Below are 22070 nucleotides of genomic sequence, written 5' to 3'. Positions count from 1 at the left end.
TCCCTGGGTTTGTTGGCACCACCCCCCACCTTCCTCTCCCTCTCCTGTGTGTCCCTGGAACCCTCGGTCCAGTTGTTTTCTTCTCTAGATTGTTTATCCTGTTTATCCTGAGTATCTTATTGAGATAGACATACAGAGACATTACCCCCCAAAAGCAAAGCGAAACATAACAAAAGTAAACAAAACAACTTAAAAAAAACACAACAGCAAAAAAATTAAAAGCCTACAAATAATTCCATGTCTGTCTGTTGATCTTTATGTGTGTTTTCCAGTTGAGACTGATGGGGTGTCGTGGCCTAGCCCCAAAGTCTATTTTTTATATTCCTTGGGGATTTTGTTGCTCTGCTCCCCCTGCTGCTCTGCTGCACACTCTTAGTGTTTTGCCCCAGTGTGGTGGGGTCAGATCAGGCACATCTCCTGCACTGTGTCCCCCTGGCTGTCCCCCATAGCGTTATTGGCCAATGAGGGACATGGTGTCTCTTGTAGGGTGGGCCCTATCCTCTCTGTACATTGATGCTCTGAGCCGAAATATTGTCGTCAGGGCTTGGTGGGCCGGGATGTGCTCCACTCTCTCTCCTTGCCTCTTCATGTGCTCCTGATCACAAGCGCCCCTCTTGGGGAGCTGCAGCTTCAGTGCTGTCCTCTGAAGTGCATTCCTCTGGGGCGGGGGTTGGAGATCTCCACGTGGTTGGGATTGGGGGATGGCCATGCATGGGCCCCTGCTTCATGCCTGTATGTTGCATTCAAGTCTTGGTGAACTGCATTGAAGTCTGCTCCCTTTCTCACTCTCCTGTCAGACTCCCCGTTGTGCCACGAAAATGTTGGGGGATGTTCTAAAGGCTTCCTCAAAGGATCTTCTAGAGCAGTGGATCTCCACCTTCCTAACGCGGTGACCCTTTAATGCAGTTCCTCATGTTGTGGTGACGCCAACCATAAAATTATTTTCATTGCTACTTCATCACTGTCATTTTGCTACTTTTATGAATCTAGCGACCCCTGTAAAAGGGTCGTTCGACCCCCAAAGGGTCACGACCACAGGTTGGGAACCACTATTCTAGAGGAATGAGTCCTTGCTGCCTGTATTATGCAAATAGATTTTTAAATGCATCTTGCAATTGCTTTTCTTCCTAACGTGTGTCATTTTATCCACTATCTCAGTGTTTCACGTATTAGGTAAACTAATGGCTAGGATCACATACTAGGTAAACTGCTGGCTTCCCAGTTTTTGCTTTAGAGGAACCCAAAGTAAAGGAAACCCTTTACTCAATATTTCTGACCCATATACCTAGCTTGAATTTTTCCTACATCACTCATCAACTCCATACTTATAATATGATTGATTGATTGCTCCCCAATAGAGAGAGAGGGGGGATAATTCATCCATTTGAATCATACAAACAAATTAGTTTTAGAAGAAATACAACTGAATTGTTCCTTAGAATAAAATAAGAAATCTTCATCATGCTTCCTTTGGCCTGGTCATTAGAAAAGACCAATCACTAGAGAAAATACCGTGTTAGTAAGTAGATCAACGATCAATGAAAATGTGGGCAACCCAAAAGGAGATTGATTGATAAAAGACCCTCAAGAACTAGCTCAACCAAATCAAAGATTAGGGAGAATGAGCAGGCCCAGCAACATTTATACATATCAGGATATATATATCAATTGTTATATATATCAGGTTGCTTTTAATTGGAGCTGAAATCTATGGCCACTAACAACTAATGCTAGTTCTACTATATTAAAATATAAGCCCCCCGTGCAAGTGATTTTGTCTGTTTTGTTCATTACTTTATTCCTAACAGTGAAAATATTTCCTGACACATAGTATGCACTCAGTTACTATCTGTTGCATGTTAAATTGTCTTATCCACTGCTAAAAAAGAAAGACATCATCTTTTAATACAATTTAGATAAACTTCAATTTAGATCTCAGATCAATGCCTGTTACTTGGGTGAACTTGAACAAAGTAACCCTTTTCTCACTGATAAATGATGACAATGATGTTTGCCTTCCCATGCATTAGACAGATAAAGAGCACATGTATGACTGGTCTGGCCCCGGAATGCAAATCCCCATACCTGCTCTCAAACTGTTCCCTTTGATTAAGGAGTGGTGATTTAGGTCAATCGGAAGCATGAGTCAGCATCTTTTCTCCCTGTGAATCTGTGACTATGGGATGATTTCTCTGAAGCATCTCCTAACACCCAGTGGGATGTCAGGAAGCCAGCCTTCTTTCAATCCCCAGTGAAATGCAAATTAGGAGGACATAACCAGCAGGAAGAGCTACTGGAGAAAACCACACACTTGTTCCAAAACAAAGATCACTCTGCATGTCATAAAAGCTCAGAAATGCCTTCCAGATGTTCCACACTGGGCCTGCACAGATGTTTCAGATGTCAAGCCATAAATGTTGGGAACATAAAACATTTGTGCCCCACAGATGTGGAGATTTAATTATACAGTGAATGTGATAAATCTTTGAGCAATAAAAGAAGACCACAAAGTGGCCACATAACATTTGTAAAATCTGATTTTTTCCCCCCACATTGAGTTCTACTGGGATACACTAAAGTTATGGATAATGATGAGCTAGATGAAATCTCTGGGTGCACTGGGGATTCCTTGCAACATGAGGTCAACACCGCAGCCCATAATTCCTTGTTAAAGCAAATTTTTGGCATCTTAAAAAAAGATCTTTCATGACCTCCAAGTATGTAAATATGTATGTGTACCTATGCTTCCACCCATCTGTCAATCTGCCATACTGTTATGGATTATGTGTTGTAATAAAGCTGGAAGTTATTCCACCAATACTCCAAATATCAATAAGGTCCAGTGCTGCGGAAAGTCTCAGCAGAACTTCCAGAGTAAGGCAGATTAGGAAGAAAGGCCTGGTTCTCTAGTCCTCAAAATTATACAAGAAAAAAGTTGTGTGCACAATAGAATACTCTCTGCAGTCGTCCTGAAAGATAAGCATCTATAAATACTATCTATCTGCAGTCATCCTGAAAGATGAGCATCTATAAATACTATCTATCTGCAGTCGTCCTGAAAGATGTGCATCTATACTGGAGGGCACCACACAGTAGCTGCAGCAATGGACCCAAATACACCCATATTTATGCAGCACTGAGTAATATTTTGGTTTGTTGTTCATGGGGTTGTCATGAATCAGAATCACCTCAATTTAAAAAATCACAATAAAGAGTATCTATGAGAAGTGGGGGAAAGCCTAGGCATTCTACTCCTGTAACATGTTAGTCTTGGAAGCCCACAGAAGCAGTTTAACTCTGTCCTACTGGATCCCTGTGAGTTGGAATCCATGGCAGTAAGTTGTGTTGTCGTTGTTGTGGTTGTTCTTTATGAGAAGCGAAAAATAAATGTGTATGTGGGGCTGGTCTTCCTAGTCTTCATATACACACACCATCTCACATGGAAACAAAAGAGATAAGGAAATGTTGACCATGATATATACATAGGAAGAAAAGGGAAGGTAGTCAATAAAATGCTGCTACATGGGCTAGCATATTGTGATAGTCTGGGTACATTAGAGAAACAAATCCACAGACACTCATGTACAAGAAAGAGTTTTATATAAAGGTTAAGTGTACATCAAGAAAATATCCCAACCCAGCGCAGCTTAAGCCCACAAGTCCAACATTAACCCATATGTCCAACACCAATCCAGAGTCTTCCTCCGTCTCACAAAACAGACATAATGATGCCGACTGCAGGAGGAAAGCAGAATCAGGGAAGGTGTAAGCATCTCAGTGCTGGCAGCGTTCTCCACATGGCTGCTCCAGCACCCGAGACTTCATTGGGGTAGGTCTATGTGGCTTCTCCTCAGTGATGTCTTGCAGGAAGTGAGCCTTGCCAGCTGAAGCAAGGAACTGGCTAAAGCAGCTGCACCCTGGTCCAACCATCAGAAAGCAAGACATCTGAGAACTAGAAAAGGTGAGGCTCACTGAGCCATTTATCTCTGCCCTTCAATTAACCTCACAAGTGTTTATCGGCCAGGATGGCGCAATAAACTACTTCACATATCTTCTGAGTATTTCCCTCTGCTTCAACACATTTTTATGTATTCCTGATACATTAATATGACTAAACGTTACACTTATTCTTGTATGCTAATATTCAAGAATATTTCTTATGTAAGCAGTTAATATTATGCTGGTAGTTGAAAGAGATTGCAAAATTTATAAGCTACCAAATCTGGTCTCACATAGACTAGACTGTAAACGAAAGTGTATATGGCCTAAGATATAAAAATAATTGTGTGGTTGAGCAATGTGTTAGTCCCTCAGATACACTGCACGGAAAGTCCCTCTTCGGTTCTTTATTAACCACAGTGAAAGGAGAGAAAGGGGGAAGTTAGAGAATGGAGAGGGGGATTTAAAAGATGGGAGAAATAAAAGCACAGCATCTGTAAGAGAAAATAATCGTAAAATCTGACGTATTGTGCCCGGCTCTGAAGTAAACAATGAGGGCAGTTGTTTCAGTTAATCCTCCACAGAACTCTGATTTACTAGATGAGGAAAGCATTCGATTCATGAGGAGACTGAGACATACATCCAGAATATGAAGTGGAAGAGAAAATGAAATCGCTTTTTCTAGAAAGTCTCTTTATGGAGTTGCGCTTCAGAACATTGCAGCTAAGGGATTTCCTCTTCGTTTTCTAACAGTCGGAGTCACCCAAGCATGTCAGAGGCCGTAACATCCTCTAGGACACTGCTCTCTTGTTCTTCCTGCCGACCGCACCTGCCACAGTGTGCCGTGCATCAATCATGGGGAAACTGGAGTAAATAATGTTTTTTAACTTCTTCCTTAATCCTTTCCCACAATCCTTTGACCAATGCTTTAAATTGTCTTCCAGTGTTCCTCACTTCTGAGCCTGTTTCCACTTTTTCAATTCCATGGGACCCCATTAAGAAGCAACCTAAGTAGACAGCACTAGCAAGATGAAAATGACAAAATCTCAAAAGCCCCTGTACATGTGATAGGCAGGGATGCATTGATGACCACTCAGTGATGATGAAATTCCTGAACAGCCTTGTTTTTTTAATTGTTATTTGGTCATGGAAAGAAAGGATGAATGCAGAAGATAAAAAACAAAACAGGATGAATATAACTATTTTAAGGAATTGTCAACTATGTAGAGTGTTACCTGATCACCCTTCCCCAGATCTAACCCAAATATCTCAAGACAGGAATGTATAACCTTACACACATATACAAGGGGTGAAATACATATACTGTACATGGCGGGGAAGGGGAATCTATACACTAAGTACCTCAAGTCACCACTTGTTTGTCTTACTGCGGTGGCTTGCATGTTGGTGCAATGCCAGGAGAAGGGCATCATGACCAGCATTTCAAATATCAGCAGGATTACCCAAAGTAGAAAGTTTTCTGTGGAGATTCTAGGCTAAGATTAACTAGAATGGACCTAGACATGTACTTAAAAAAAATTGACCAGTGAAATCTGTACAAATAGCAGCCAAACATTGTTTGATGGAGGATGGGGCGGGGGGGTGGTAACAGAGAACAATTTGTAGGGAGTTTAATGGGATATTATTACTGATTTCATTTGGTGAGACAGACTATGCAACTCGTTAGAATATATTCCTTTTCTAAAAAATAAAAAAGTGAAAGTCTACAGATTTAATAACTTTCCATGTTCTTACCCCAAAAGCTAAATAATGGTCTAAAAACAGGAGAAAGAGTAAAACTGGGTTGATTTGGTGGCTTCGGTGACATACAAGTTTGTTTCAAGCATATGAAATCAATAAAAAGCTATAGAACAACCATGACAGCTTGAGGCCCAAGATGCACTTTACCTGCATCCTGGTATTTTCAACACCACATATACACACGAAAGCTGGACAGTAAATCAGGAAAACTGAAGAAGTTCTGACTTTGAATTATGGTGTTGAGGGAGAAGATTGAAAGTCCTTGGACAGCCAGTAGAACAAATACATTTGTCCCGGAGGGGAGATGGTGGGGGGCGGGCCAGAGTGGTACAACCATAATGCTCCTTGGAAGCAAGGATAGCAAGATGATTCCATATACTCTGGTTGTGTTGTCAGGAGAGACCAATACTTAGAGAAGGATATTTTGTATATCAGGCAGCAATGAGTCAGAACCGATTGGATGGTCCCTAAAAGCAACAGCATCCATCTTGAGAGGTTGCCAAATGCACGTGCGAGCGTGCACACACACACACAGACACACACACCATGTTAGACACAAAGAAAATGAAAGAATGGAACTAGTTAAGGTAAAAGTCAAAACTAATAAGATATATGTCAGAAGTAATGACTTATGACTAATAATATGAAAATTCACATTATAAAACCTTTTTTAAGCAAAATATTAAAATCTAAGTAAAGGGGAGAGATTCTTAATTAACACCTCTAACTTTTATAGATAGAGTCCTGTTGGAATAGTGGTTATGCGTTGGGCTGCTAACCAGAAGCTCAGCAGTTTGAAACCACCAACTACTCAACACGAGAAAGACGGGCTTTCTACTCCTGTAAAGAGTTACAAGCTCAAAAGCCCACAGGGGCTGTTCTACTCTGTCCTATCAGGTAACTATGAGTCAGCATCACTGAATGGCAGCAAATTTTGGTGTTTTATGTTTTTTATTCATAACACATGTTAGAAATTTGAGTATTTAGATAAAATTAAATTATAAATCTATAAATTAAAATATTCCAGTATGAAAACTCCAGGCCCAGACAGCTTTAAAGTTTATTATTTCCCAATATATAAAGATGAGAAAACACCAATCTTAGAAACTCTTCCAGAGAATTATGAAAGGTGAAGTTTCATAGGTTATTTTATAAGATTAGCATAGCCTTGATAGTAATACATTATTAATAGAAAATTGCAGGTAAATATATCTCATGAACAAAGATTTAGTATTCTGGATGAAATACTAGGAAGAAAATAAACAATGATGCAGAAAAAAACTAACACATTATACCAAGTTTTATTTATTTCAGAAATGCAAGGTTGGTTTATCATTAAAAAATAAATCCATATAATTCATATCAGTAGTAAAATAAGGAAGAAAATTTTGTGATAATCCCAATAAGTAAAAAAGGAGCATTAGAGAAAAGTTAGCATTCTTTTATGATTAATAGAAAGATGAGGCTTTCTACTCCCATAATGAGTTAGTCTTGGAAATCCACAGGGGCAGGTCTACCCTGCCCTACATGGTCTCTTAGAGTCATATTCGACTTGATAGCAGTGAGTTCGTGATTAAGGGGGGACAGCACTTATCAAATTATGTATAAAAGGGAATTTCCTTAATCTGAAAGAGAGTACCTTCCCAAAGCTGCCACAAACAGCACATTTAATGGTAAAATACTGAAAGTTTTCCTCCAGAGACCTAAAATATGACAAACATTCTTGTCAACACTGTACTGGAGAAAATCCAGAACAATAAAGCAATAAAAGAAAAGATAGGATTTGGAAAGGAAGGGAAAAAATGCAGACAACATAATTTTGTTCTTAGAAAATCCAAAGAAACCCATAGCTGATCTACAAGAATTCAAAACTGAATTTACCATGTTGCTGTGTACAGATTAATATATAAAAATTGAACTCATTGTTTCTATTTATTATCAAAAGAACTTATGAAATTATTTTTAAATGATAGTATTCACTATAGCATAAAAATCCTAGGGAGTAGTGGGGCCAGCCCCAATCCTAAATATGTGGACACCCCCCTACACACACTCAGAAGAATGCACTTAAGAGGACAGCACTGGGGCTACAGCTTGGGGAAATGGACGCATCTAATTAGAGCACGTGGGAGAAATGAAAAAGGATGGAGAGGAGGGGAGGATAGCTCGGTCCACCAAGCCCCAAGGACAATGACATGACGTCCCTCACTAAATCATAGCGCTGTGGGGAACAATACTGAAGACACAGTGTGAGAATTATGCACAATCTGACCCCATCATGCTGGGGCAAAATACTAAGGGCATGCAACAGAGCAGCAAGGGGAGCAACGTGATGAAATCCCTGGGGAATACCAAATATAGACTTTGGAGACAGAGTGAGGCACCGCATAAGACTCGATTGGAAAAGAGTTGCGAAGGCCAACAAACAGACCTTGAACTGTTTATAGGCCTTTCCATTTTTGTCAGTGACTTTCTTTTTGTTGTTGTTTTATTGGTCATGAGTTCCTTTGTTGTTTTATTTGGTTTTGCCGGGTTTTTGCACTTATGAATGTATCTGCATGTCTACAGGAGAAGGGGAAGTGGAAGAAAGAAAGCGGGGGGTGGGGTGGAAAACCAAGCCAGGGACAAGGGAGCAACAAGTGAACTAAAATAAATGCAAAGAAGGTCGTAGGATGCCTACTGGGGCTCAATCAAGGGCAATGGAGCAGCAAGGAATTACTAAACCTGAATAAAGGCTGAACATGATGGTGGGACAAGAAGAAAGTAAAAGGAAATAGAGGAAAGAACCAGGAGGGAAAAGATATTTATAGAGGCCTAAATACTGGCATGCACATATGTAAATAATATGTGAAAAAAATATATATATAAAGAATTAAGGTTGCAGATGGACATTGGGCCTCAACTCAAGTACTCCCTCAACACAAGAACACTTTGTTCTAACAATCCAGCATTCTGTGATGCTCACCTCCCAACACGATCACTGAAGACAAAATGGGTGCATAAGCAAAAGTGGTGAAGAAAGCTGATGATACCCAGCTATCAAAAGATATAGTGTCTGGTGTCTTTGAAGATACACAAGGGGCCATCTAGCTGAGAACCAACAAAGTCCACATGGAAGAAGCATACCAGCTTGTGTGATCATGAGGTGTCGATGGGATCAGGTATCAGGCATCTAAGACCCAGAACAAAATCATACCCAAGGGGAATGAGGGTGGACATGGAGTGAAGACCCAATGCCCATCTGTTGACAATTGGACATCCCCCTCACAGAGAGGTCACCGGGAAGAAATGAGTCAGTCAGCGTGCAATATAGCAACGATGAAACACACAACTTTCCTCTAGTTCTTTGGTGCTTCCTTCTCCCCACTATAATGACCTAAACTCTACCTTAAAAATAGGATTAGACCAGAACATGCACACTGCTACAGACAAAAACCCACAACACAGGAATCCAGGGTAGATAAACTCATCTGGGTCAAAAAGGAGAGTAGAGCTACCGGCAGGATTAGGGAAGGGTGCAGGGGATAGGAGGAATTGATAGAAAGGATCAAACTAGAACCCTAACAATGGAAAAAATGGATAAGGGGCAACTCAGGATGATGTAAGATATGAAAAAGATAATCTATAACTTATCAAGGGTTCGTGAGGGAGGGCAGGCAAGGGTGGGAAGGGGAAGAAATGGAGAGCTGATATCAGGGGCTCAAGTGGGAAGAGAATGATGATGGCAGCATATGTGCAAATGTGATTGACACACTGGATGAATGTATGGATTTTGAAAAGAGATGTAAGAGGCCCCAATAAAAGTATTACAAAAGAAGAAGAAAAATCATAGGAAGTTAATACCTAAACACTCATTTTACAGAATCTGGGCATGACCTTTACACAAAAACTACAAAACTTTGTATCCTAAGTAAGTCTCAAAAAATGTTCAATGATTAAAATTTGATTATAAAAGATGCTAATTCACCCAAATTTATTTGGGTACAGATTTATTTCCATCTCAACCAAAATCCCCCCCCCAAATTTTGTGGAACGTGATGAACACATTCTAAAATCCATGCAGAAGTACAAAAAAATCAAATGTATCCAAGACAATTATGAAGGACAAAGTTGAGCCACACACCCCAATATAAGAAATGACTTTAAAAGCCATATCACTTGATAATTCAGTAGTAGAATTTGAATGGGAGCACCAAAGGAAAGATCTACAAATACACTAAAATACATGGGGGTACAAAAAAATAAATGCCCCATAAGCAAAGAAACCTGTGTTAAATAAGTTAAACATAGAAATCAGAGTAAACTAATATGAAAAGGCGAAATTATCCACATAGCCTCCAGCTAAATGCATGGACTTCTGAAGGCAAGGTTTCCATCCCTCTAATCCCTCCTCATAGGATATTGTTCGTGTAGAAAGTTAAAGCCGGACTACTAACCACCAGGTCAGCAGTTCCAAACTTCTAGCTGCTCTGCTGGAAAAAAGATGAGGCTTTATTCTCCCATAAAATTTATAACCTTGGAAACACAAAAGAGGAGTTCTATGGGGTCACCATGAGTCTGGATTGACTCAATGGCCCTGAGTTTTTTGTTTTGTTTTGGCTTGAGGTAGTTAGTTTATTGTGCCAACCTGGCCAATAAACACATGTGGAGTTAAATGAAGGGTGGAGGGATAAATGGCTCGGTAAGACTCGCCTTCCTAGTTCTTGAGTCTCTTGCTTTGTGATGGTCGGACCAGGGTGAAGCTGCCTTAACCAGTTTCCTGCTTCAGCTGGCAAGGCTCACTTCCTGCAGGACATCCCTGAGGAGAAGCCACATGGACCTACCCCAATGCAGCCCTGAGTGCTGGAGCAACCACATGGAGACCCCTGCCAGTGCTGAGATGCTTACACGTTCATTAATTTGGCTTTCCCCTGCATCCATCGTGTGTGTTTTGTGAGATGGAGGAGGGCTTTGTAGATGGGTGTCGGACATATGGGTAAATGTTGGACTTGTGGGTTTGGGCAGCACTGGGTTGGGATTTTTTATTTATGTGCACTTAACCTTTATATAAAACTCTCTTATACATGAGTTTCTGTGGATTTGTTTTTCTAAAGTACCCAAACTAACATATAACTCTTCCTCAAAGAATTTTCACTCTTTGATTTACATTACATTAAAACATCAGTTTGGGCATCCTTGTAGGATTCAGATCATGTTCCTGTCAAATATTATTTGAGTTTGGAGATATATGTATATTAGATTGGTAGGGTGGATGGGATAAAGGTTTCTCAATTAAATTCTTATAGGATAGTTTTGATATTCTCAAAGCATGCCCAGGTACATTGTCATGAGGGAGGAAATTATCCCTCAGCGCAACTTCTCCTGCCTTTTATCTCACTGATGCAGCTTTCCGTTTTCTTATATTTTTTGTTAATAAGCTGTCGTGGTCATCTGTGTCCTTTGAGAAAATATCTCAAGATTACCCCTAAGGAGTCTCCCCAAACAGGCACCCAAACCTGCTGAGCTGACCTCTTTGCCTTGTATTTAATGAGCCCAGTAGAACCCCATAGAAGTCACTGTTTTTTGACTAAACCTACAGGGGTTAGGGAGCCCTAACTAAACAAGATAAGTGTATCACTAAGAGAACTTGTTTGTAGCCATTCACTGATCACAGCGTCATGACCAAACATGCTTTATTTGGAATAAACCCATGCATGTATGAACTGGTATACTAGCAGCAACACCTTTTTGACTTACCCTCATGTGGACACAATCTGTATGGCAAAGGTGTCCCTAAAGAGCAATAAGAAAAGGACTGTCTCTTCTATTCAATGGTCCTGAATTCCTTCCCATGTTCATTGCAACACTGCTCACAAGAGCAAGACATTGGAAACAGCCCAAATGTCCATCAGTAGAAATATGAACAAAGAAACGTTGGCACACACACTCAATGTGATACTGTACATAACGTAAAAAAACGATGGCAAAATCATGAAGCACCTCATGACATGTGAGAACCTGGAGAACATTATGCTGAATTGACTTGGGTGAGAGCGAGGAGAGAGGACAGAGGCTCATAAGAAAGAGAAGAAAAATCTGGGAGAGAGCTGGGATAAAATACAGGGGGCAGCCAATCCCAACTATGTGCACCTCAGAGGACAGCACTGGGCTACAGCTTGGGGAGATGGGCTCATTGGATTAGAGCACACGGGATAAATGAAAAGGGATGGAGAGGGAGGAAAGGACATCCTGGCCCACCAAGCCCCAAGGACGATATTCCTGCTCGGAGCAGACAACTGCACGGGGAAAACCATAGGCTGGTCAAACCAAGGGACATGGCATCCCTCACTGACCATGATGCAGCAGGGGACAGCACTGGAAACAGTGCGAGAATAGTGCATGGTCTGGTCCCATCACGCTGGGGCGAGGAAATGAAGGCATGCAGCAGAGCAGCAGGGGGAACAGAGTGATGAAACCCCTGGGGGAATACCGAATATAGACTTGGGAGACAGAGTTTGGCACCCCATCAGACTCAACTGGAAAACACTCGTAAAGGCCAACAAACAGACCATGAACAATTTATAAGTTTTTCCATTTTCGTCAGTAGCTTTCTTTTTGTTATTGTTATATTGTTCCTGCTTTCTGCTATTGTTATTGTTTTGTTGGTTTGGGACTTCCTTTGTTGTTTTATCTGGCTTTGCATGGTTTCTGTACTTATTAATGTATCTGCATGTCTATCTAAATAAGATAGGCAGGATAAATAATTCAGAGATTAAAAGAATGGGACAAATGGTTCTGCAGGGATACAGGAGAAGGGGAGGTGGGAGAAAGGAAGGGAGGGAGGGATCAACCCAGGGGCAAGGGAACAACAAGTGAACTAAAATAAATGCAAAAAAAAGGTTGTAGGATGCCTACTGGGCTCAATCAAGGGCAATGTAGCAGCAAGGAATTACTAAACTTGAATGAAGGCTAAACACAATGGTGGGACAAGAGGAAAGGAAATAGGGGAAAGAACCAAGAGGCAAAGGATATTTATTTAGGCTTAAATACAGGCATGCACATATGTAAATATATATATAATGAGAGGGGAATAGAACTATGTACTCCTATCTATATGTTAGGAATTAAGGTTGCAGATGGACATTGGGCCTCAACTCAAGTATTCCCTTAACACAAAAACACTTTGTCCTAAAAATCCGGCATTCTGTGATGCTCACCTTCCCGACATAATCGCTGAAGACAAAATGTGTGCATAAGCAAATGTGGTGAAGAAAGCTGATGGTACCCAGCTATCAAAAGATATAGCATCTAGGGTCTTAAAGGCTTGAAGATAAACAAGCGGCCATCTAGCTGAGAACCAACAAAGTCCACATGGAAGAAGCACACCAACCTGTGTGATCATGAGGTGTCAATGGGATCAGGTATCAGGCATCTAAGACTCAGAATAAAACCATACCCAATGTGAATGGGGGTTGGGGGAAAGTGAGTGGAGACCCAATGCCCATCTATAGACAATTGGACATCCTCCTCACAGAGGGAACATAGGGATGAGATGAGGCAGTCAGGGTGCAGTATAGCACTGATGAAACACATAACTTTCCTCTAGCTCTTTGGTGCAGTAAAAGCAGGTCTGCTGTACTGGTTGTGAGGGGAAGACTCCTTGAAACTATATCTCTGAGATATCTTTCAAATCTTTCAAATCTTCAACCAAAACTAACCCCTGATGTCATTTTGTAGCTGAATAACAAATTGGTTCAGAAAATAATGGTTATCAACCATAAGTACTATGCTCCGTTTAAAAAATAATTGATATGAGACCAGTCCATAATTATTTTAAAGTAAAGATGAGTCTATGAGGAAATGGAATAACCAGAATGGAAATAATGAGAATGTGATCACATTGTGAAGAATGTAATCATGGCCACTGAGCAACTTAGATAGAATTTGTTGAATGACATCTAAACTGTTGTGTAAATCTGCTCTCAAAACACAATAAAATATTATATATGCATATACATAAACAACTACCACACACATGCCCAACACCTTTGTAGATAAGCAAAACGGGAAGAACGATTATGCAATCAAAATCACACAGACTACCAAAATAATATATTTATACTTGACCATATTTATCTTGTCATTCACTGTTTGTCATGTTCAACAAACATTTCTTGAAAAGCTGCTAGGTCAGGGGAGCAATAAGTGATCCAAAATCAGTAGCAAGGAAGGTGTGAGTGGCCTAGTATGGATTCAGCAAGGGCAAGGTAACCGAGAGAAATTACTGAAACCCAAATGAAGGCTGAGCATGATAGTGGGACAAAAGGAAAGTATAAGGAAATTGAGGAAAGAACTAGGTGACAAAGGGTATCTATAGAGGTCTAAAGATTGGAATGTACATATGTAAATATATTTTTATGAGTGTAGGGAAACAGATCTATGTGCATTTATTTATAGGTTTAGTACTAAGGCAGCAGATGGACATTGGGCCTACAATCAAGCACTTACTCAATGCAAGAACACGTTGTTCTATTAAATTGGCATTCCAGGATGCAAACCTTCCCGACACTATTGCTGAAGAAAAATGTGTGCATAAGCAAATGTAATGAAGAAAGCTGATGGTGCCCGGCTAGCAAAAGATATAGCGTCTGGGGTGTTAGAAGCTTGAAGATAAATAAGCGGCCATCTAGTTGAGAAGCATCAAAGCCCACATGGAAGAAACACACCAGCCTGTGTGACCATGAGCCAACAAGGTGCAGAAGGGACAAGTTATCAGACATCAAAGAAATAAAAATCATATCAATGGGTGCCCACCTTCCTGATAGGATCAATAAAGACAAACGTGTGCGTAAGCAAATGTGGTGAAGAAAGCTGATGGTGCCCGGCTATCAAAAGATATGGCATCTGGTGTCTTAAAGGCAGAAGCAACAAATGCCACATGGAAGAAACACACTAGCCTGTGTGACCACGAGCTGTCAAAGAGATCAGGTGTCAAGCATCAAGGAACAAAAAAGCATATCATTGAAAATGTGGGTGGTTTCAGAGTGGAGACTCAAAGCCCATTGGTAGCCAACTGGACATCCCTTATTGAAGGGTTCTGGGGAGGAGATGAGCCAGACAGGGTGCAGGGTAGCAACGATGAAACATATAACTTTCCTCTGGTTCTTAAATGCTTCTTCCCCCCAACTATCATGATCCCAATTCTACCTTACAAATCTGGCTAGACCAGAGGATGTACATTGGTACAGATAGCAACTGGAAACACAGGGAATCCAGAACAGATGACTCCTTCAGGACCAGTGGTGAGAGTGGCGATGCCTGGAGAGTGGAGAGAATATGGGGTAGAAAGGGGGAACTGATTACAAGAATCTATGTATAGCCTCCTCCCTGGAGGTTGGACAGTGGAGAAGGTGGGGGGAGCCGTCGGACAGTGTAATAATATATGACAAAATAATAATTTATGAATGATGAAGGGTTCATGAGGTGGGGGAGTGGGGAGGGAGGGGGGAAAATGAGCAGCTGATATTAAGGGCTGAAGTAGAAGGCAAATGTTTTGAGAGTGATGATGGCAACAAATGTACATATGTGCTTGACACAATGGATGTCTGTATGGATTGTGATAAGAATTGTATGAGCCCCCAATAAAATGATGTAAATAAATAAATAATTTTTTAAAACTGCTAGGTACAAAGAATTGTGGCGATGATTAAGATTCAGTCCACCATTTTCACACTATGGGGGGGGGAGGGGAAGCCCCAAATCACAATAGAGAGAAGAGTGCTGCTGTGAGGGTGTGCACAAGATGGTACGGTGAACCCTAGGAGATGAGATGAGAGCGTATGTGCAAAATCATTATCATAGTGTGGCTGGTAATAGTCAGCCTTACTCTTACCCTGTCTACCAGAGATAGGGCATTTTGTCAGCTCAAACTGGGCACAAGAAAGCACTGGAGAAATACCCAGTGGAATGACTCCAAATGCACAGATACTCTTTTAGACAGCCTTTACCTGCGCGGTTTTATAGATTGCTCACTTTCCGCTACAATAGTAATACTGACTGGTTCCCTCAAGGCTCTTTCTGAACTCAAAGTGATGAAGCAACACATTTCTGCATTTCCATATGAATTGCACACATCTCAGGAATCCATTGTTTATGCCTCAATGTGTTTTGACAATTTTACTTATTAATGCATTTGTCTAACTCAATGAAATCTTACTTATATGGTTGAAAAAAATCAAAGCATGCACATAGATGTGTGTGTGTGTGTGTGTGCGTGCGTGTGTGTATCACAAGACTGTGATAGAAATGAAATTCAAATGTCTGTTGGGGAAGAGTAGATAATGAAGTGTGGGCTATTGATACAACAAGCTATTATGGGGCAATGAAAGTGAATGAACAACTACTACATGTAACTCAGTGAATTTTACCAGGCAAAACTTTGAGCAGAAGAAGTCAGATAGGAAAGAACGCATGTGAATATACTATCAAAAGTTCCAAAACTGACCAAATTTAACCAAGGTATTCATTTAAATCGGGATCGTGTTTTCACTGGAGGAGAAAGGTCAAGATTGTGACTAGAATGGAGCGTCTTGAGGGATGGCAATATTCCATTTCCTGGTCTGAGTGGCACTGACACAGGCATTTTCATTTTACCAAAGCTCATTGAGCTCTACATTGACGACAGGTGCACTCCTACTTGCTAATTAAGATGCTTATTAAAACAATCAAAACAATTGTCATGTCCCTTGTTTTCCACTAGGCATGAGAGAATTTCCTGAGAGTAAGTTTCTGGCACATTAATATCTCCCAGTGAAATAAATAAGTATTATCAATCAAACTGTGTTCATCTGGGTACTTTAGAGAAACAAATCCACAGAAACTCATGAATAAGAGAGAGTTTTATATAAAGGGTAAGTGCAAATCAAGAAAACTTCCCAACCCAGTGCTACCCAAACCCACAAGTCCAACATTAACCCATATGTCCAACACCAATACACAAAGCCCTCCTCTCGCAAAACACACACTATGATGCCGACTGCAGGAGGAAAGCCGAATCAGTGAATTTGTAAGCATCTCAGTGCTGGCAGGGGTCTCCACACGGCTGCTCCAGCACCCAGGACTGCATTGGGGACCGTCCATGTGGCTTCTCCTTGGGAATGTCTCGCAGGAACTCAGTCTTGCCAGCTGAAGCAGGGAACTGGTAAGGCAGCGACACCCTGGTGCAACTATCACAAAGCAGGAGACCCAAGAACTCGAAAAGTGAGGCTCACTGAGCCATTTATCCCACTGCCTTTCAATTAACCCCACTTGTGTTTATCGGCCAGGTGGCACAATAAACTAACTCACAAACCAATATACAGTTTAAGCTGAGAAGTGACTATCAGCTACAGACTACCTTTCCCAGCCTCCTTTGCCAAGGCTGGTTCTCACCAATAAAGAGAGGCATAAGTATCACTGATGGGTGTTTTAAGAAATAAGCAATGATGTCTCCCCTGCACGATCTTTGCCCTTTCAACAGTTGTGTGCATATGATGATGAGACCCTGAAGAATGCCAAATCACAAGATAGAAGAAACCTGAATTTTTACTAGAAAGAGAGCTATCCACATCAGGAGCATTTACTTTGAATGAACAAAATATACATGAGCAAAAATACAATTTTCATTTGTGTACACCACTGAATTTTGGACATTAATTTTTTCATTAGCGTATCCAACCTATATGAACAGATGTTTCTCTGTGGTAAATTGGAAATTTTTTCTTATTATTTCTTTCATTTCTTTTTAATTTTCTTAGTGTAGGCTTTGTTCATACCACTGTGTTGTACTTCTCTAAAATTGAACTTATAACCCTGACAGTTCACTGCATCTTTCTTTAATCATGTCTAACTAGCCATAAAATTTACAAGTTTAGTTATTTTACCCCATTTCTGTTCTAGAAGTTCTATTTGGCACTTATAAAAACTGTTAGTCAGTTTTTTAGCATTTCATATTTCTAGAAGATATATTTAATTTATTTATTAGTTAATTTGTCTTGGTTTTTTGTTTTCAAATGCAGTAGAACAAAGCTTTTCAGGAGCTGTTCCCTATTCCTGCTTTGTAGGTTGTTCTTGGTCTGGAAGCTTCAGTGAAACCAACTCACGCTGCTGGTATTCAGAATACAAGTGATATATCTGCCAGCATCACAGTGACATACAAGCCGCCACAGAACAGCAAACTGACAGAGAAGCGGTGGGGAGCAAAAGAGAGCGCATTTTATTAACTGTCTGGTAATTTCACTGTGTAAATGCTTGTGAGTGTGTGCTGCCGCTGTATCTGTTGCTGCATCCCTGTGGTACCTTGTTTTCTTATTTTAAACACTAATGTCCCTTAGGAAGTTATTTGTGGAATTCCTTTGAAGCAAATATGAAAACATAATTTGCTACTTCTGGATGCTTTGAAACTGATTTGGTAGATCAACTCTTTATGAGCCCTCAGGTGTTTGGGTGTGTATGGCAAGTCTACATATGGACAAGCTTATAGTTACAATTAGCTGTTCTGCTGAGTGACAGACAAACACACCAAATTTCTCTGCAGTTCTTTGGAAGCGAGAGTAAAGCCAGAAGGTAGCATCTATCTAATTCAATTTCCCGAAAGGATTGACTTTTTGGGAACTTAGTTTTATGTAGAAGCATTGTTTTGATTTCCACCTTAAGAATTTCTTTTGTTTTGTTTTTATTTATATTAACAATGCCCAGCCTTTACAAGCATAGCATGTTTACCCCTTTGGCAAATACTCTCAGAACGGAAATTGCTTTAGGCTGACTTCTCCCAGTTCCTGCTTCCCATTAGAGTGTAGGTTCCTGATCCTCTACTCTCTTGCCTGTTCACTGATACTGTTTAGAAGAGTTATCATGACTATGCTCTCCACAATTTTTAGATTCCAGGTTAAAGATTGGCCCTAATAATATGCCATCAATAATAATAGTAGTAGTTCAATATGAATTTATTGAGAAAGAAATGGCAGACCGTGAGGGAAAAGCTAATATTGATCTGTTACTGCACTCTCTTAGAACATAGGAGGTGGGGGGCACAGGCGAGGCGAAAAATGAAAATATTTTTGCCTGGGAAAGTGGTGCAGAAATAGCATTAACTTGATGAGGGAATGTAGGAGCTTCATCCTTTCCTGAAGCAATGGAAAATGTTTATGAAAATCAGAAAATTAAAGGAAGCCACTAGAAAATATAAAAGGATGGCAGAACTTTTGAATTAATAAGAAAAAATACCGTAAATTGGAAATAAAAAAATTTTTAAGAGATGAAGGACAAACCCAAAGGATAATAAATGACAGTCATAAAGCTAAGGGTCATGAAATCAAGTTAACCTCAATGTGAAAGGATAGTAAATCCCATTAAACAACCCGGACTGTCAAACTGAATTAAAAACAAAGCCCAGATTTATATGATGTCTGAAAGGAACACTCTTAAAAATGGAAAAGAAACGTTGAAAATAAAGGGATGAGCAAAGAGATGTCAAGCAAGTGCAAACAAAGAGAAAGCAAGAATGACAATATTAATATCAGACAGAGTGGAACTTAAGGTTAAAAGCACCAAGCAAAGTAAGGAGGAACACTGCAATCATAAAAGACAATAGACAAAGTAGACGGCTATCACAAGCATGCAAGTCTATAACAATATAGCAACTCAGTGCATCATGCTAATTACCCTGGATTCAAAGAGCTTTGATTTCAAAGACAGCTATGGGAGATTGTAATGTATCTCTTTAAGAATCATACAGTTCTGGTATAAAAATTAAAAATAATTCCAGATACACAATAATTGAATAGTGCATAAAGATTTTTCTGTTTTTCTCTCATGGCAGTAGTATCTTATAAAAATCAATTATATATGCACTTGGTCACAAAGAAAAATAACAAATCCATAAAAAGCAGAGAATTTTCAGGCTGTATTTTCTAATTGTAATCTAATAAATCAGAAAAATTTTAATGACAATAAAAGGAAAGAGAAAACAAACTTTACTACTTGGAAATTTAGGCAAACTCTCCTAAATTACTAATGGATCAAAGACAGGAGCAATCAAAATACAAATTACAAACAATCTAGATCAAAAAGAAAAGAACACATTATACCAAAATATGTATAACAATGAGAGCGATATTCAAAGGGAGATTTATAGCTCTAGATGCTTTTATTGCTAAAGATAAAAATTATAATTAATTCATTTGAAATAAAAATAAAAGAGATGCTGAAAATGAATCCTCAATTTTTACCTTGAGGGAGAATAAACAGTAATGTAGGAAACCTCCTGGCAAGTCTAATTACAAGAAAGATTTTTTTTAAAGAGCAAAGTTAGAACCAAGAAATGGAAGAAATAAGAAAGATAATAAGTATTACTTTGGGATCAGACCATGAGATCCTAAATCTTAATGAAACAATAGTAAGGAAAAGTAAATTTACCAGAATGATCTTCCCACAAACTTAAAACCTGAATAGACTAATAACAAGGGGAATAGCTACAAAGGCTTTCAAATAATTATTTTTGTCATTGATTTTGATTGATTCCCTTATGGCACTGTTAGACAGATAGGCAGGGATGGGACGTTCATTGACGCATGCCCAGGAGAGCCAGCATAGAACAAAGGCCTGGATTTTCCCACTGGTGGGCATGGATGGGCGCTAAACCTGGATCAGCCCACCTGGACCAGGTGATTGCAATTCAGCCAATGGGACCGACCTGGGGTAGTTCACCACGCCTCCCCCAGGAATCCTTGAAAAGGCAGGAGCCAGTGGGAGAGAGGAGGACCTGGGGAAGGACCTGGGGAGAGAACTTGAGAAAGACCTTGAGATAGTCTTTGTTGGAGGAAAACTTGGGAGAGAGATCTTTGTGTGACCCCGGAAGGAATCCTATGGGTGCCACGTAAAACCTGAAGCTTCTTTTAACTCTCATTAAATTCACTTGGCTCACGAGCCAGGCTTCAACGTGAATTCTTTCTCGTGTGGAGCCAAGGACAAGGTGTAAATCTAGCCTGGAGAGAGAGACCTTACAGCACCTGGTGGCCCTTTCTATGACATTGTGACATTTTCATGTGCTTGAATTCCATTTCTTGTTGCTGTATTCCATTTCTTGGTTCTAACTTGGCTCTAAAATTTTTATATGCTTGAATCCATTGTGTGGCCACTGTATTTCAAATGCTTTTCGACAAGGGTTCATGTTCCCACATAACATTGGTAACTATTCTGTTGTGAGTCCTAGGGTTTTCATCGACTTATTTTTGGAAGTAGATGACTTAGTCTCTCTTCATCTGGGAGCTTTGCTGAAACCTGTCTACTGCAGGAGACCCTGGTGGCATTTTAAATACTGATGACATAGCTTCTAGCGCCATAGCAACACAAGCCACTGTCGTGTAAAAGACAAAAAGATATCCATCCAAGAACCTCAATAAACCCCATATAAGATCCCAAAAGTAAGTCAGCAAGTTATATTGTAGCTTGTCTCATGTGAGCACATTCTGTGCCCCTGCTGTTATCCTGAGTGCACCATGCCTCCCGTCCATGTCTCATTCTCTGCCCCCTTCATGCTATCTCTACACTTTTGGATGGTGTATGGTGCAAGTCCTAAATTTTGAATTATTGTCTCCTCATCACTAATGATCAAGAAGGGGGGAATAGTAATAACCAGACAGGAAAGGTCCAGGTGTGGTGATGCTCAGTGGCAGCATGGAGCCTGCATGTAAGGGGAGATCATTTTCTAACAAATGTAGTTGAAGATCCCATAAGAGCAAGGGAAAGTTTTACTTTTGGCTTAGAAAGAAGGTGGATTCCGATAGTTCACCGTATCTTGAAAATGCATAACAATCAAAATGGATATATCAAGTTGTTGGCCAAAGGAGATAACAACGCAATTGATGACCAAATTCTCTGTAACAAGGACAACAATGGCTAGAGATAAAAGATGCCATGGGATGGGCAAGGGGGTTATTCCTTACCCTGGAATTGTGATGATCATAGGAACAACTATCCTAAATTTCAGTATGCCATCCTCTTTTTCCTGGGTTTGTTTGTGCTGGTCCATCATGAGTAAGAAGTCGATCTTACTGTTCTTGGGAAGATACTCTACTTTTCATTACTGAACATTTTGAATAGATAATTGTCAGCGATTGGTAGAATGAAAAACATATTTTTGGTAGCACTGGTTTTCATTAGTTTGTTTCTACACCAGAGCCCATTTGGGCAGGCCCATGTGCACCTCAGAGTGCAATCAAGGATACTGTCAATCACAGAGTTTCATAAGTTGTTACATTTTCACTTTTTTTCATACATCAGTGAAGTGTTCCCAAGGAAAGAATCTGCCAAAGTGCTGGTATTTGTATTTTGAAGCCAGGGCTTCACAACTA

At 40.1% G+C, this 22070-nt stretch overlaps 1 pseudogene; it reads left to right on the top strand.

Annotated features, from left to right (window-relative positions):
- The first annotated feature begins 21305 nt into the window (after nt 1-21305).
- On the top strand, nt 21306-21757 carry LOC142458623 (signal peptidase complex catalytic subunit SEC11A pseudogene; annotated as a pseudogene).
- Nucleotides 21758-22070: the final 313 nt, after the last annotated feature.

This window comes from Tenrec ecaudatus, chromosome 10 (assembly GCF_050624435.1).
Source record: "Tenrec ecaudatus isolate mTenEca1 chromosome 10, mTenEca1.hap1, whole genome shotgun sequence".
Taxonomy (NCBI): Eukaryota; Metazoa; Chordata; class Mammalia; order Afrosoricida; family Tenrecidae; genus Tenrec; species Tenrec ecaudatus.
The sequence above is the reverse complement of the archived record's forward strand: the minus strand, read 5'-3'. Positions and strand labels throughout refer to the sequence as shown.